Source organism: Pectinophora gossypiella, chromosome 20 (assembly GCF_024362695.1).
Source record: "Pectinophora gossypiella chromosome 20, ilPecGoss1.1, whole genome shotgun sequence".
Taxonomy (NCBI): Eukaryota; Metazoa; Arthropoda; class Insecta; order Lepidoptera; family Gelechiidae; genus Pectinophora; species Pectinophora gossypiella.
Genome location: NC_065423.1, coordinates 11,667,375 through 11,684,851, shown reverse-complemented (window position 1 = coordinate 11,684,851; position 17,477 = coordinate 11,667,375). Strand labels below are relative to the sequence as shown.

Genomic DNA, 17,477 nt, shown 5'->3' with positions numbered 1-17,477 from the left:
AATATTATGTTGTCTTCGTCTTCTATCGTGTGGGTTGTGAGGTGGATTACCAACCTCATCAATCCTGGTGACAGTCTTACTATTGAGCAGCCAAAGGCCCCAGACATGACCCATGTAACGACTACGTACTTACACCAGTAATCAGTAACCAGGATTAACGGCTTAACGTGCCTCCAGAAGCACGGATCGTTTTACTTTCGGACATTCAGGTGATCAGCCTGTAATGTCCTGTGACCAAACAATAGATCACAAAGTGATTTTATGGCTACCTTTATGTACTTGGACGGAATGTAAATACAGTCTGTACAGTCTGTATAGCCTGTGTGTGGGTGTATTTAGTCTTCGTTTTGTGACCAAGCGGAATACAGTTTACTGAACAACAGTGACATTGGCGGGAAACATATTTTTATTCAACGTACAGAGTGTCTTTAGAGAATGACCCCAATTCCTCTGTCGTCAAACATACAAACATAAAACATGGCATTAGACATAAAAATATTCGTATTTTCCGAGCACTCAGCGTTATGACAATCCGTTTTCGAGGGTTTTCCTTAAGAGTTTGTACTATGAACTGAAGTATTATTCTCTTGTTACAATTTGTATTTAGAATTGTAATATTTTTAAAATACGAACTCACCGTGTTCACGTATTACATACTTTTGAAAAAACTAAAATACTTGTCGAAAGTTAATAATTTGAATTTCGAAGATTTCCGAAATTTTGTTGAACAAAACACTAATATTGTAATTAAATTTTAAATTTGAACTTGGAATATCCAAAAATAATAAAAATATATATATATGTATATTAAACTAATATTTCTTTTTTTATTCCTGATTTTTTTTTCAATAACTTTTACGAAACATAAACCTGCGAGGTTTCGATTTTTTTGATGAAAATTATATCAACAATTTCTACTTTGTGAAATAATAAATTTATTACCTTTATTATAGCTGAGATTTCCTTCTTTCGTCTGCTGATAATATTACCTGAAAAATAATAAATCAACGTCACAATGATATAAAAAATAAATATAATTATGGAGTAAAATTTTTACTGTCTCAGCAGTGAGCCACAGACATATCACAAAAATCACTTTGTGATCTATTGTTTGGTAAGAACATTACAGGCTGATCACCTGATTGTTCGAAAGTAAGATGATCCGTGTTTCGGAAGGCACGCTAAGTCGTTGGTTCCGGTTACTACTCACTAACGTAAGTAATCGTTACATGAGCCATGGGGCTTTTGGCGACTCAATAATAACCTTTACACCAGAATTGATGAGGTTGGTAATGAACCTTTCAATCCACAAGATAGAATAAGAAGAAAAAATAGGTTAATATTACAATCTAGAAACTAGAGAGTATCCCGTTTTCACAGGATCCGCTTACCTAATCTGAAGATTTGACAGGTCCGGGTTCTTACAGAAGCGACTGCCTGTCTAACCTACCAACCCGCGAAGGGACAGCCAGCTCAGTAAAGATTGGGCCACCTGAAATACATTTCTCGGGTATGTGGTTTCCTCACGATGATTTCCTTCACCGCTGAGCACGTGGTAATCACTCTACTAAGCTCTCCTGAGACTAAGCTCTCCTAAAATTAACCTAAAATGCAACACAAACGGAACCTTATCCGAGAAAATAGAAGGAAACTCCATCACAGAACGACAAAAACCCGCGACCCAACCAACTGTTAGATAACTCGCAAAAAAGTTCTAACGACATTTTTTCGTCGGGCAACATTAAATAGATTGACAGTGGAAAGGCCGATTGAAAAGCCAATGTGATCCGTGCTGAATTAAAGATAAAAGTGACTTTAGTTCAGTTCTGGACAGAGTAAAAAAAACTGGTCAAGAGCAAGGCTGACTCGTGCAACGAGGGTTTCGGTTGTAAATTTGCCGTTGAAAGAATGTTATCTACATACATCGATATAAGTCGCAATAGGCTCGTTTCCAACTAGTCTAATCAGTTATTTTTTACTAAACGTCAAAACACGATATTACTATCGAATTTGTACGAAAAAGCACACTGTGACGTCATAGAAAAACGTGATAAAATGTCGGACATATTACGTATTATTACGAACTCAGCTCAAAATCGGTATTCTTAGATGGCGCCTCAATCTTTTCCTTCCTCAATCTTATCCTGAGTTTACTCCAATGAGGTTGAGTGGAGATATGACGTCATTATATCCGTTTTATTTTGTTGGCGGTATTGCTGACTTAGCTGAGGCCGAAGTGGAGGAATTTTCGAGTTTTAGAATTCAGGTGTGCCCCCGAGTGGCTGGATCTCAAATTCTATACGTATACACAAATATTATTTAATAATCAAACAATGTTAACAGGAAATGCAGTAAATCCTCAGAAATATATCACAACATCTAGTTAGAATAAATCTGTTTTTCCTACATTTCTAGCGCGGTAGTTTTATTTTTTCTTTAACATCTACTCTGCCAAATCGCGTCGCCAGCACAATGGACAGTCACAGTATGAAAATATCAGTAGGTTCACTTTTATATAGGGTGTTAGTGACATCGTAACGACATTTCTATTTCTCATGACTGAAGACAACGCGATGTGGACAAATGGTCGTCGACCTCCGCGATGGAGATGGACTTGAAGAAGAAGAAGACTAAATAGATAGAGGGAAGACTGTGGCATTCGCGTCTTAAATTGGTGTGCTGGTATCTTCAATTAAACGAAACAACAAGAAGTAATTTTGAGTACTTTATTGTCTCTCACAAACTTCCTTTTTGCTAATAAATCCTTCCTGTTAATAAATCCTTTGTATTTATTAACTATTGTAAATAAGAAAATATTAACTATGTGTCCTATTTTGGATGCTAAGAAAGAAGTCTACTTGTCTATGATAATATTTTTTTATAGGAATAAATATGATCAGTATTTTTATATTTTTGTTCGTGACCCGAACAATGACTGTAGTGCGAGTTGAAACTACGAATGTTGCTATCCCTTTTCAAAATGGCGTCTAGACATTACGCCGGCAAATAACCACTTATGTCGCTTGGATTTTTAAAGACAAGACAATTCATTTCACAGCACAATGAAAGATAATGTGTGTCTAGTGTGAAAGAGACATAAACTAGTAAAAATATTGTTCAGACAGCTATCACATTTTCCTCTATCGTGTGGGCTGTGCGTTCATTTTTCAGGTGCTATTAAGAAGTTAGTCTACTGTTGTTTTTATACTATGGTGCAGTCTCACCTTCCTGTTGCCAAAAAGAAAAAAAAGAATTACAAGCTGTTACTGCGGTAAATGGATTCTTAAATAAGATGTATAAGCCTGTTTTTGTAGGTTAAGAAAGTAATTTGCGATTAGTGTTTTTTTTTTTATTTAACGTAACGCCGCGGTAAATGGGATATGTCCTTTCTTTGTTCTTTGTAAAATTATTTACATTATTCCCAGTTTGTGATGCGGTTGGGAGAGAAAATATACAAGACAGATGAAGGATTGTTTCATTTCGTATCTTATGATCTAAAATCTCTTTGCTTAGAGATAAGCTTACCTGTACTGTCTGTTTTCTTTGTATGTTCCTTGTGTTTTATTGTGTACAAATAAATAAATATCAGGTTCATTATTCTTGGTCCCGTATTCGATTCCCAGTGGGGACTCAATCACAAATATCACTTTGAAAATTAATGAATTTCTCCTTGTTTTTTTTTTTAATTATTATCAGTTCCATACTTTTGTGAAGGAAAATTCCATTTAAATAAACTCAGAATCATAGTTTGAATCATCTCTCATAGTTCTCGAAACGATGTCACAAACAGCCTGTATGTTCGCGCCCCACTGCCATTTGTGGTCGATAGTTAAGTGTGAATTTGAAATGATTACAGCTCTATTCTCAGTCCGTACCCTCTGACCATCGGCGATACAACCAAATAGACACCGGTGGGTTATTAAGGGTGAGAGCTTTCAGCGCTCCCCATTTGTCCGGCCAAGTAGTTAATGCCATCTCCGGCAAATCTACAACAAGTCACGTCAAAAAAAAAAAAAGTTGGGTTATTAAAAAGAAGAAACTCAAAAATATATCTATTCAGTTGGTAACATAGTTACCTGGTATATCCAGAATAACATGTCACTATTTACTAAACGTGGTGAGGGCCGGATGCAGAATCTTAGGTATGACGGCGCACGCAGATCGATTACTCACAGACTAGACAAGTCCCTTTTGACGCACAATGACCAATAATACAATGGTTTTTTTCGCAATATGACACATTCGCATATTGACCTATTAGCATTTCTACTAAAACGCAAAATGACGCGTACGTGAAAAGACGTATACGTATAATGACTAACGGAAAATTCGAATTTAGACATACACGCAAAACGTCCAAAACGCATAATGACGCATTAGCAAAACTAACAATACGCATAATGACCAATACCAAATCATTTATTGTCATTAAACACGAAACAACAAATACGCTGTTAGGTTAGCCAATACATAATAAGAAACAATACAATATAATAAATAATAGTCTATGAATGGGGCAAAGAAAATAAAATCACACACAATAATGAACGGTTTATTAATGGATATTTTTGAACTACAAAAGTAAACTTAAAAGTGACTCTGGTAATATTCTTACATTAAAATAATAATCATGCAATACGTTTCAGCCGCGAAAACACTATCTTCCTAAGATATTGCATGGTGTTAATTTTTTTTGCATGCAGTTCACGCAACAAAATAGACAGTTTCATATCAAAATCGATATCACATTTTCTTCGATTTACTTTGGCTCGCGAAATAACGATCTTGAAATTTCATGGTCATAAAATTTTGTTTCCTTTTTAAGTTTAAAAATAAAACGGTAAAGGCTTGGATGTATGGACATTCTCACGTTCAAACGGTGGTGCCACCCTTCTAAACAGTTGGTAGTGGTACTTTTTTTACAGACAAGCTTAAAAAATGTAAACTTGTTGCGCGTTAGTCAAAATGCTAATAGGTCAATATGCGAGTGTGTCGAATTGCGAGTTGGTCATTATGCGAGTTTAATTGGTATTGGTCATTATGCATATTGGTCGTTTTGCTTAGGCGTCATTATACGTGTTGGTCGTTATGCTTGTGTGTCAATATTCGTATTACCTGTTGGTCATTGTGCGTATTGGTCATTGTGCGTCAAAAGGGACAAGTCGTATAGGTCAGTCTTTATTCGTGGACCATTTTTTTATAAGTAACCGTTTACCACAAAAAGTGCGACTTGCGCCATCTCCTGCGACCTTTAAAACTGAAGTCTTGGCTACTGGAACAACAATTTTATGAACCGCTCTTTTGTGATTTATATTTAATATGTTTATACTATTTGATGTAGCTGTTGGTTTTCCTATAAATAAATTAAATAAAAGAGCTTATGACAATACAAGTCGTAATTGACAAAAGAGTAATATAATTATTAATTATAATTGTTATCGATAACAAATATTATAATAATAATGTAATAATATTACCCTTGGTATATCAGTGTTTTTGCCTATTGACAATGTTTATTTTTTTGTAATTGGTTTGTAACGACATGTTATTAATAAAGTTCAGTATTCTGTTACACTTTAAATTTTTTCAAACGTCTCATCTTAAAAAATCCGCTTACAAATATTGCAGCTTCCCAACCTGTATCATCATCCCCCTAGCATTATCCCGATTTTCACGGGGTCCGCTTACCTTACCTGAAGATTTGACAGGTCCGGATTTTTAAAGAAGCGACTGCGTGCCTGACCTTCCAACCCGCGAAGGAAAAACCAGCCCAATACAAATAAGATCACATATTACCTCTGAAAATGCATTTCGAATGTGGGTTTCCTCACAAACACAGGCGCCAGCCCCAACAGTATCCTGAGCATCATTGTAAGTAGGCTGGACTGTCCGTACATGACTCATTGCTCCATGAGTCACTTGTACAGGAGCAGTATAATATAAATGTCTTATTTTTATTGTGTATGTTTGTGTATCTGTGTAATACTAACATAAGTGAGTAAGAAATCATTATTACTAACATGCTGGGTCCAAGTTACCCGTAATATTTTTTTTAGGAGTCTAGTGGTTGTATCTACTATGGCTGATGGTTGACCCCATTAGGGACAGGATACATAATGGGGTATCCATGTTTCTGTGCAACAAAGTGTTATGTTCGCTCACTCATTCAGCGATCAAAATGTTCATTTACTATCACCTAACTTAGTTCCCAGTTCACTTCGAGGGTTAATAGCTTGATAGTGATCTATAGTGATGTAACGACTACAATTTAGTTTAGGTAACTTATTTTTTTTTTGTTTCATAAAATCGCGCACGACTTAGATTTTGAATATTTGTTTTGTAACCGGCTTAAAAATAGGGGAATATTCGCAAATTGACGCGTATTTTTTTCGTATTCATGTTTGGATGATAATTATCACGTGCTCAGCGGTGAAGGAAAACATCGTGAGGAAACCCACATTCCCGAGAAATGCATTTTCGGAGGTATGTGACCTAACTTGTATTGGGCTGGTATTTCCTTCGCTGGTTGAAAGCTCAGACAGGCAGTCGCTTCTGTAAAAAACCGGACCTGTCAAATCTTCAGTTTAGGTAAGCGGATCCTGTGAAAAACGGGACAATGCTAGGGAGATAACGCGTAGTTTTTTTTTTATTTATGAAGAGTTTCGAACGCATTTTCTATATTCTTTTTTTATTAAGATAATGCCATTGTTTACAATTATATAAATAAACACAAACACATCGTATCACAAGTGGTTTAAACAAAGTTACTGAGTGGAACACTACTCACCGATTACACACCCACTATAAAATTGTCTATTTAGTCTACTATTCCGACTAGCAGGTGCATCTCTAGTGTTCAGTGATGCGTATAATGAACCCAACAATATACAGCCTCATCTTAACGCGAAACAGGTTACCTGGAAAATGAGCCTGAACGATTAACTAACGTTTGCCTATCGAAAACTTTATGACTCGTAGCAGAGTGCTACGCCGTAGATAAGCTACAGCGCTACAACCGGAGCAAACCGCTACGATGTTTACAGTATAATTTATTTACGGTTCCTTATCAAAATCGTTTAACGAATGGTTTCAAGTCTGTTTTTTCTTTCTTAAAAACGAGTCTTTATGGTATGTCCATTCGCTCATAATACCGTTATCCAATAACTATTGAATGGACGTACTCAATCGTTTACTCGTCTGCCTACAGTTTGGTTTGTTTTTTTATATTAAACGAATGAATGCGGTCCAAGTTTAGTATGAATATTTGTTTTACTCTCAAACCACTGAACGTAAATCTAACTGAATCCCCAACTAGTTTATTTAATAATCTCCCAAAATATTCCTTATTCCACCTCAGTTTTGAGCTTAATATAAAAATGTCTGTATAATAATGCAATTCTGAGCGCAGTAGCGTTGCATGCAATAAAATATCTATTCTACGTTCTAGTCTGGCTGAGTATTAAACATTCTATATACTAACCAGTTTACTGGACTTATATTGGGTTTGTACGGACAATGTTTTTCAGTTTGTATTGCTGGTTGCTTTTTCAAAAATGTAGTAACATTTTGCAAGCAACACTTTGTTCTTTGGTCTAACAAAAAAACTCAGTGGGGCGTAAGTACTTAGTTCACAGCGATGGATGTACCTCTGACTACCCCAATGGGGAGATAGTCGTGAGCTTATGTTCTCATGTTACTTCCCGACTGGAGAAAAACAAAAGAGTTTCATGAATTTTCCGACAGAAAATTCCAATTGAAGTCAACTCGGAATAATTTTCTGAATCATCCCTCAAAGTTTTCGTTACTGTGTCACTAACTCTGTATTGTTGACTAATGGATTTTGAATACATTGTTTACATTATGGATCTACCTACTCCACTCCAATATCATCAGTCAACCCGTGATCATGGCGCTTGGAACAGTATTGAAATATCGGGAGTTTCATATCGATGATTTTAACGCGGTAAGAACCCTTCTTACGTGTTTTAATTAATATTTTTAATAAATTATTTAAACGATGGCGCGATGATCTCGAAGGCTATCGAAAAGACTGGATAGAGCTCGCACGTGTAAATGGGCCCTATTTTACTGGGACAAAATGGTGAAAACCAAAAAAATATAATGTAGCTCTATAAACGATACCTCAGCTGGTAGCGTCAAAAAAAAAAAAACAATAAAAAATACACACATGATTTTCCGAGCTTCACGCCCAACTGTATGTACTTCCTCACGCCTGTGTCCCTTTGTCCGGCTAAGTAATTACCATAAGTACATAAACATAAACATAAACTGCCTATATACGTCCCACTGCTGGGCACAGGCCTCCCCTCAATCAACCGGAGGGGGTATGGAGCCTACTCCACCACGCTGCTCCAGTGCGGGTTGGTGGAGGTATTTTTACGGCTAATAGCCGGGACCAACGGCTTAACGTGCCCTCCGAAGCACGGAATCATCTTACTTTTTCGGACAATCAGGTGATTCAAGCCTGAAAAGTCCTTACCAAACAAAGGACAGTCTCACAAAGTTATTTCGACAATGTCCCTATCGGGAATCGAACCCGGACCTCCAGATCGTGAGCCTAACGCTCTAACCACTAGACCACGGAGGCTGTTAACCACCATAAATAACATCAAAAAATGCACAGAGCACTAAGTGGTTCAGCTGCATCCCGAACGCCATAAGCTTCCGAACCGATGGAGGCTTTACGTAACCAAATTTACGTCCACGTCGTTTTCGTCGATCTAATCTGAAGCCTGGTCCCAACAAAAAACCCATTACCCTCCCCTCAAACCCCCTGTTAGCTTCCCTTTGCTTAAACTAAATGTATCTAAGTATTTTTATTGAGAAACAAAACAGCTTTTAAGAAGTACTTTCTTTTGTATTATGTCGCTTTGTTGATTTATGCTAAAGACGGTGGATACTTTGTTTGCATTTTGTCAGGTTTGGATCCGTGATAGATGATCGGAGAATGCGTAACTTACATTGTGGCATCACATGTTCGATTCCCGGTTCGGATTTTATAAGTTGGAAATTCATGTCTGTATCATAGAACCAGGGACTGTAACCTCCAGGTTACAGTATCTATCAGTACAGAGGTCAGCAGTAACTGTCAGTACTATTCAGAGGTGGAGGACAGGAGCCCTAGTATGGCTTTGTAATAGACTACTCTGGGCGCCATCCCACTTGCGTCAGACAGAGTACTGCGGGGCGGAAGGCAAGAGGGAAACTACTGCCCTATTTTCCCCTAAAAAGTAGCATGGAAATGCTGCACCGACAAGAACGTGGCTCTTAAATTGATGATGATGATGATCATAGATAATTGATATCACGTGATTTCCAGGATTTGTGCTATTACATGGAACTTAAAACTGGCGAGGAGTAGGTGTAATACACCACCTATACCTACCACCCTACCACCACCATCAGAGATATAGGCGTGACGCATGATGTTATGGCTGGTTTTATTACAATTACCCGACTGCAGCGAAATAAAAAGATTATGTGTTTGACAATTATTATGTATGTAATGTATGTACGTATATGTATACGCTCGGTGGCGCAGCGGTAAACGCGCTCGGTCTGCGATTGTTGAAGTTAAGCAACTTTCGCAAAGGCCGGTCATAGGATGGGTGACCACAATAAAAAAGTTTCCATCTCGAGCTCCTCCGTGCTTCGGAAGGCACGTCAAGCCGTTGGTCCCGGCTGCATTAGCAGTCATTAATAACAATCAATCCGCACTGGGCCTGCGTAATGGTTTAAGGCCCGATCTCCCTATCCATCGCCGTGCATCCCATTCACCGTACCCCAGCAGTGGGGACGATAATGGGCTGATGATGATGATATGTGATGCACGTCTGTTCTAACCTAACTTCTAAACCACCTGTCAGAATTTAACAAATGAGGTGTCTCAAGAATCGTCTTGGTAATAGGCTTGGTGACGTCACACCGTGTTCGAATGCCTACTGTCATAAGAGCTTGCTTGCCACAGCATACGGCCACACGTTACACGTTCGAAGTTTCACTATGTTACCTACTGCAAAAAAAAATATTTGAATTTTGAATCGAATAATATGTGAGGGATTGAAATAAGGTGATTATAATATAGCAAGACTCTAGCCGACAAGCGCGAGAGGCGACACAGAAGTGAGAGGGCCGATTTACCACCTGTGCCGTCTAATAACCCTCAACTACAATGCCAGTCGTGCGGCCGCTACTGTCGCTCTCGCATTGGACTTTACAGCCATTTTAAAAGCTGCCACAGAAACGCTGTTTGAATCATCTGATAAAGATGTAAAGGCCTGAGATGAATATAGCAAGATGAACTAAGTACCCACGCCTCACCGAGCTTTCTGTTAGACCGACGTCATAGGTCTATAACGGTCGAGCCAAATACCTATGTGATGCAAAAAACGTTTTTAATAAATCATTCCCAATATCTTTAGCCCTAATTCATGAATCATTATTCTTCGGATTCTAGGCAAAAACCTTTATTTTTAGAGTCTTATTCAATAAATTCTTAGATTCTATTCAATAGATATTTTCTTTGTTTGATTAATGTACATTTTAGCAAAAGTAGCATAGGTAAAAAAATTGATGCATCATCTTACGACCTTAGCCTGGATCTTGGCTTAGCACATCAGGAGGCTAAACTTAGATTTAATGTATGGGTGCTTAGTGATCGGCCAATGACGGGATTAATATACGATCAAATGTGTCTTTCGCGTAAGATTTTTAAAAGTAGACTCAAATGGTGCCAGGACCACCAGGAACAAATAAAAATGGATCGCATTGCTAAGTTAAGAGCTGAGAATAATTTTTCTAAGTTTTGGCAATCAACAGGAAGAATTAATGTAACGCCTAGTCTTCCTGCTAGTGTTAGCGGTGTTAGTGATCCGGAGGGAATTGCTAACTTATTTAGGGAGCGATTTAGGGTACGATCTCCACTTGGCCCTTCAATTGGGAAAACTGAGTCTGCGTTCTGTCCCGGGAACGATGATCCGCTGCTCAGATTCACTGCTACTCAAGTTAGGGATATCATTAAACAGATGAGTGGGGGTAAGTCCCCGGGGCATGACGGGCTCAGTATTGAGCATTTGAAGTATGCAGGAGTGCACTTGCCGAGAGTTCTCTCTGTGTTCTTTACTATGTGTATTAGTCACTCACATTTACCATCAGACTTAATGAAAACTATTGTTGTACCCATAGTGAAGAGCAAAACGGGGGATATCTCGGATAAGGCTAATTACCGCCCGATCTCACTAGCTACAGTGGTGGCCAAGGTGTTGGACGGTCTGCTTGATTCATATATGGATAAATTTTTAAACATACATGACGCTCAATTTGGTTTTCGGCCAGGTTTATCCACAGAAAGCGCCATACTATGTCTCAAGCATACCGTTCAATATTATACTGAGCGCAAAACGTCAGTGTACTCATGTTTTCTTGATTTTTCTACAGCTTTCGATCTTGTTAGTTATGATGTACTGTGGAGGAAGATGGAAGGCAGGGGAATACCGTCTGAAATGATTCAACTTTTTCGTTTTTGGTATGCAAATCAAACGAACTATGTCAAATGGTCGAATGGTCTATCTGAGTCGTACAAGATGGAATGCGGTGTTAGACAGGGTGGGCTTTCATCTCCTAAGCTATTTAATTTATATATTGATGACCTAATAGCCGGGCTCAGCAGCATGCGTGTTGGATGTAGGATTGATGGTGTTAATTTTAATAACATCAATTATGCAGATGATATGGTGTTGCTGGCCCCGACTGCGGGGGCGTTAAATGAGTTGCTGAAAGTGTGTGAGGCCTACGCTGCGTCGCACGGTTTAATATACAATGTCAAAAAGACAGAATACATGATCTTTAGGGTTACAGGTAAACATCTGGATATGGCTCCTCAAATTATGCTCAATGGAGCAACACTTAATAGGGTGCATAAATTTAAATACCTCGGACACTATCTCACTGATGACCTTAAAGATGATGTGGATATAGAGAGAGAGCGTAGGGCGTTGGCGGTGCGCGGGAACATGTTAGCCCGGAGATTTGCCCGATGTACACATCAGGTAAAGATAACACTCTTCAAAGCCTACTGTCAAGGCATGTACACTAGTTCTCTGTGGCTCAAGTACACCAAAGCATCGCTTAATACCCTGCGAGTACAGTATAATAATATTTTCAGAATGCTGTTGGATCTTCCTCGACATTGCAGTGCCTCCAATATGTTCGCGGAATACCAAACAGATGGCTTCTATGCCATTGTTAGAAAAAAAGTCGCGTCTTTGGTAAGAAGGGTACGAGAGAGTAGCAACAGCCTTCTGAAAATAGTTGCAGATGATCCGCATGCACCTGTGTTGAGGGGTCTCAAAAGGGTGATGAACGCGGTGGAGGATCATTCATCGGTTCATCATTCGGTTGTGATTTCGGGCAGGTACATGACTTTTTAAATGAATTTATTAATTTTGATTCAATTACTTTATTAATTTGATTGTACTAACATAGTTCTTAAGTCAAATGTTTACTAACACATTATGGATCTGAGTAATCTGAAAAAAAAAAAAAAAAATAAGGTCCGAAAACGTACGAAAACTGACAGTTTTAATGTACATCTACTGTAGATTACATTAACTACATCGCCGGTCAAATGGGAAGTACTGAGCCCTCTCACCCGGTACTGGGGCGTCCTCTATAAATACTTTCTTCTTTCTTTCTTACAAAAATTTAAGAAAACAGACCTGGGTACCCAGAAGTATAAGCTGATAAACGCGCTGTATTTTTTTTATACGCTCTAGCACGGAAATAAAAACTTAATACAAATAAACAATTCAACTTTTTAACCCTGTACAGTCATAAAATCCTTTTCCATCTCTCTTTGACAGTAATCTTTTCAAACTACTTTTTTACGTTTTTCAAATTCGCATATAAAAAGCGGAACTTCACGATTCTTGTAGTGTTTGATTACGACGACACAAAGGGTTCCATCCATCGGTGTGCCTTTGTGTCGGCATAAAGAACCGCGTGTGATGATGGATACATAGCATACATGTATAGCCGAGCCTCTGTGAGGTGGAGACGTGTAGGTATATAAGTTGGTTTAACGTATACCTGTGTTGAGTGCTTAGTCTTTGAATATACTTCGCGTGTTTTATTCCGAGGTTTTAAGTTCGAGGTTTTAAGGAAAACCAATAAAGAAGAAGGATAAACGAGACAATGTATTCACTATGTCAGTGTGGTTCTGGTGTGCGTCAAGCTAGCGGCCTCAAAAAAAAAATGGGCACGAAAAAATAATTTGACCATACCAAAAAATAGTACTCTTATTGAAAAAAATAGTACCTGTTGTAAAAAAATTAGTACCTTCACGGTTCTGGATTTATAGCCATGTTTTATTGCACTTGCTAGCTTGACGGTGAGCGAAATTTGGCGAGAGTTAACGACAAGGTCTTTCGCTTTGATTTAAACGCCAAAAAATAGTACCGAAATAGTACTTACCCCCTGCAAAATACCGAAATGAGTACTTCAACGGTTCCAAAGTTATAAAGGCAGTTCTTTGCTCCCGCTGGCTTGACGTTTTGAAAATACCTATTATCTAGGGAACGCTTGCGTACTTCAGTTTGTAACTAATGTCAATAAACTCGTATGAAATAGTACTCCCTACCATCATAATTTGGACCTGATTCTCTTTGTAGAAATATGTCAAAAAGTCATTATAACCTATGTCATACATTTATCAAGACAGGTACAGTCGCGAACAAAATTATTACACATGCTCAAGAAGAATGTTGTCAGATTTTAGTATTTTTTCCCCATTTTTGGGTAAAAATTGGTGAAGTGCCAGGGTTGTCAGATGAAAGTAATATAATTGTTGAAACTCTTTGAGTTATTCTACAAATACTGCAAATTGTTTATTAACAAACACTTCGATCCGTAACAAATTGAACATGAAGGTATAAATTATAAAATAAAACAGCTGATTAAAAATGTATTATGATGTATTAAAATCACAGATTGTTTTCAATAAGAACTAGACCTATGCAGCCATTTTCTATTAAAATTATTGCATATGGGTGTATGCAATAGCAATTTTTTGTAATAGCAACACTCTGAGGTGCAAAGAAATGGTAGGGTAGACCTCCAAAATGGCAATACTGGCGATGGCAATACTTACGAATAAATTGTGAGGTTATGTAATTGTCTACGTGACTGTATCAACAACAAATGTATGGCATAGGTTATGATGATTTTTTAACATATTTCTAGAAAGAGAATCGGATCAAAATTATGATGGTAGGGAGTACTATTTCATACGAGTTTATTGAAATTAGTTACATACTGAAGTATGCAAGCGTTCCCTAGATAATAGGTATTTTCAAAACGTCAAGCCAGCGGGAGCAAAGAACTGCCTTTATAACTTTGGAACCGTTGAAGTACTCATTTCGGTATTTTGCAGGGGGTAAGTACTATTTCGGTATTATTTTTTGGCGTTTAAATCAAAGCGAAAGACCTTGTCGTTAACTCTCGCCAAATTTCGCTCACCGTCAAGCTAGCAAGTGCAATAAAACATGGCTATAAATCCAGAACCGTGAAGGTACTAATTTTTTTACAACAGGTACTATTTTTTTCAATAAGAGTACTATTTTTTGGTATGGTCAAATTATTTTTTCGTGCCCATTTTTTTTTTGAGGCCGCTAGCTTGACGCACACTGGTTCTGTGGTATACCGACTTGCTTCTCAAACGGGGAGCGCTGGTTCAAACTCCGGTACGACGTGCGTGTATGAAACAATTGATGAATGTGAAGGAAGCAAGAGAAGTGTGTCAGGATCAAAGAAAATGGGATTCCATAGTCTTTGTTTACCCCGGTAAGAAATAGGCGTCTGTTTATGTAAATATGTAAGACTCTATCTAATCTTCTTCTCTCGTGTGGGTTGTGAGGTGGAATACCAACCTCATCAACCCTGGTGTCAGGGTTACTATTGAGTAACCCTGACACCATGCCTCATACCTCACAACATCATGCCTCAAAAGTCATGAGTCATGTCAGGGGCCTCTGGCGGCTCAATAGCCGCCAGAGGCCCCTGACATGACTCATGTAACGACTACTTACTTACATCAGTAAATAGTAACCCGGACCAACAGCTTAACGTGCCTTCCGAAGCACGGATAATCTTACTTTCAGACAATCAGGTGATCAACCTGTAATGTCCTAACCAAACTAGGGATCACAAAGTGACCTGCGGATCGTGAGCCCAACGCTCAACCACTGGACCACGGAGGTCGCGCCACCTATCCAATAATATGTATATTGTATATTGTTGCCTTATATAGAACCCCCAGTAAGCGCCGTTTTGAAAAATCACGTACTGATATCATTTGTTTTAAACAAATCTAGATTTCTTTCAAATTTTTTTTATTATTCATAAAACCATATTTTAACATTACAGTACTTGATATAATACCAATGCGTTAAAAGGCTCAACAATACATATCTGTATACTTAATTCAATTAAATTATATTAAATGAATCAGTAATAATTATTATTATAAATGCAATAATAGTATACTTACAATTATAAATTACATTGAAATGTTTTCAATAAGTACCCGTAAAATTTAGATGACGATTGTATACCTGGATCTTGTTTTCTAGTTACTTATTATTCTACTGCCCACCCCGGAAGAGAATTTATAATTGGGACTGGCAACACACATTCATATTCCAATACAAACAATTTCTTAAACATTTCCAAATTAATTTTCAATTCTCTGTAACGATCAAAATCACGAGCTAAAGTTGTAACTTTGGATAATTTCGTAACTATGATAACTTTGACAGTTTACAAATTGGAAAGTGATCACAATTCCTTGTTCCTGAAGCCGAGGTGTTTACAAATTAAATAAATTACTAACAAATTATAAGATGCAAAATTCATCATCCCCTTAGCGTCATCCCGTTTTTCACAGGGTCCGCTTACCTAACCTGAAGATTTGACAGGTCCGGTTTTTTACAAAAGCGACTGCCTATCTGACCTTCCAACCCGCGAAGGGAAAACCAACCGAATACAGGTTAGGTCACATACCTCCGAAAATGCATTTCTCGGAAATGTGGATTTCCCTAGGACTTCCTGACGAAGTTTTCCTTCATCGCTGAGCACGTGATAATCATTTACGATGTATTCAAAAGTAAAAAAAATATATAAGGGCCACCTGGATGGTTCGAACATAATTATAGAAAGGATGAATGAAAGTAAAAAAAATTGGTAATAAAAACATTTATATAGGACAAATCACCACACACATATTATACTTACATATACTTACTAATCTACTACTACCCGTTCTCTATCTTACTAACCGTTGGTCCCGGCTATTAGCCGTAAAAACACCTCCACCAACCCGCAGTGGAGCAGCATGGTGGAGTATGCTCCATACCCTCTCCGGTTGATTGAGAGGAGGCCTGTGCCCAGCAGTGGGACGTATATAGGCTATTTATGTTTGTTTTGTTTTACTTACTAATCTAAGTAAGTATTCGTTACATGAACCATGTCAGGAGCCTTTGGCGGCTTAATAGTAACCCTGACTCCAGGGTTGATGAGGTTGGTACTCCACCTCACAACCTATACGATAGAAGAAGAAGATTTACTTACTTACACAATTTAACAAAACATGAATTCGGTCCTGTACTTGGTTCAAGATAAATTATGAAATTCAGATTAGGTACTAAATAAATACAGATCTAGAACTAACGAAAAATATTTTCTTCTTTCTTTTTAACTAATTTATGAATTTTAATCAAGAAAAACGTAACAAGTCCGACATTTTATCGCGTTTTTCCATCACGTCACAGTTTGCTTTTTCATACAAATTCTATAGTAACTTCGTGTTCTGACGTTTAGTAAAAAGTAACTGATTGACTAGTTGGAAACTAGTCAGATTCGAACCTAGGACCTCCGGATCGTGAGCCCAACGCTCAACCACAGGACCACGGGGGCCGTTAGGACTATCAAACGTGAGTTTATGTATGTATGTATGTTAACTAAAGTCAAATTCTTCCACGTGTGGCGCACCTAAAATTAAAAAAAAAAACAGCCAGCGCCATCTTTAATCTGAAATCTAAATAGCCAACGTACAATCAGAGGCCTCGACAGAACCCAGCATCTTATTTCACTAAGCACTCATTTACGTTACGACGGCTATCAGTGTAAATGAAAATAAGCCACGGTGGAGCTATTCTGTTGACGTCTAGTGGTGAGACCTTTCAGCTCACTGGAGGTCCGGGTTCGACTCTCGGTGGGGACATTATCGAAACAACTTTGTGAGGTTGTCGTTAGCAGTGAGTAGGGGTATAAACGATTTTCAATTTGATTTGTTTTACAGCATCGCATTTTTTTTGTATTTTTTTTTTTTTTTGCTCGAATGAGAAAAGAAATATGGACCCGGAGATTGTCACAGTGGCGCCCACGAGCATTCACAAGACCGA

At 38.0% G+C, this 17,477-nt stretch overlaps 1 protein-coding gene across 1 annotated transcript in view; it reads right to left on the bottom strand.

Annotated features, from left to right (window-relative positions):
- The window catches only part of LOC126376243 (TWiK family of potassium channels protein 9-like), a 406,126-nt gene extending 405,161 nt beyond the window's left edge, over positions 1-965 (bottom strand). The window contains exon 1 of the mRNA XM_050023535.1: positions 943-965. The gene's annotated coding sequence lies outside the window, so the exon portion shown is untranslated. The remainder of the gene's footprint in view (positions 1-942) is intronic.
- Positions 966-17,477: the final 16,512 nt, after the last annotated feature.